Source organism: Frankliniella occidentalis, unplaced genomic scaffold, assembly GCF_000697945.3.
Source record: "Frankliniella occidentalis isolate FOCC.00 unplaced genomic scaffold, Focc_3.1 Scaffold37, whole genome shotgun sequence".
NCBI classification, from domain to species: Eukaryota; Metazoa; Arthropoda; class Insecta; order Thysanoptera; family Thripidae; genus Frankliniella; species Frankliniella occidentalis.
Window position 1 is genome coordinate 451,492 of NW_026267167.1, and position 980 is coordinate 452,471.

Genomic DNA, 980 nt, shown 5'->3' on the forward strand with positions numbered 1-980 from the left:
CGCCCCCGTCGCAGTCCAATAGGGGATTGGGGGGGGGAGGCACTTTAACGGGAACAGGCTATGGAAAGGCCCACCTCATTTTTTTAAAGTATGAAAACCTCACTGGAAACGCAAGTGTGTGAATGTCGCACACTTGTAGGTGTGTGAATATTCATTCGTCCACTTAGGTCGGTAAACGTGGGAATTTTTCCTACGTTGCTTTTGTTAAACCCCCAAAAAGGGGTAAACAACCTTTTTCTTTTGTCTAATCTGTCCTCACCTGTCTTTTGTCCCACCTCTTCTATTTTACGTGGAAAAACACTGTAAACTAAAAGAGATTGAAACGCTAAGGTGGAGCGAAAGACAGGTGGTAAAAAAAACGATTTTTCGGAGGCGCAGGTGTGTGATACAGTTGTTTGTATTTTTTCTTTTTTTTTCAGGAAGGAAATTAAAATTAAATATTCCCGGGAATTTTGAAAACCTCTAAAACGTGGCCTCTATCGATACTCCAGAACAAAACAACGCAAGCTAGCCTCCACCCGCCGCGCTCTTATTGTTCCCTCAGGCAACTGCTCTATGGCCGCGGCCCGTTATATTTTTTGCCGCCATTTTATCCGACTTTTTCGGCCTCGTTTTGATTGTAATTCTCCCCGTCATTGGCGCGAGCGCGCGCGCCCCGCCAACAAAATGCGGACGACGTAATTCACCGTTCGACGGGGGCGGGGTGGGGCGGGGCGGATCTATCCCCGCGGGCGTTCCCGTGCGCCCAGCCTGTCCACTGCGCGCGGCCGGGCGAGGGGGGGGGGGAGCCCAGGAGGATCAACCATTCATTATTTTGGGCGTGCTTTGGGTTCGCGCCGCAGCCGGGGCGCGCCACGCGGCACTGCAAGCTGTCACGTCGGGGCACGTAGCGACCGCGGCGGGGCGGGGGCGGGGCAGGACGGGCACAAATGCAAGGGTCGCACAGCGGTGCGGCGAGAGAGAGAGAGAGAGAAAGAGAG

The 980-nt window shown here is 53.5% G+C and overlaps 1 protein-coding gene across 2 annotated transcripts in view; it reads left to right on the plus strand.

Annotated features, from left to right (window-relative positions):
* LOC113215886 (immunoglobulin superfamily member 10) overlaps positions 1–980 on the plus strand; it is a 206,135-nt gene that overhangs the window by 198,195 nt on the left and 6,960 nt on the right. The gene's annotated exons all lie outside the window — the stretch shown is intronic.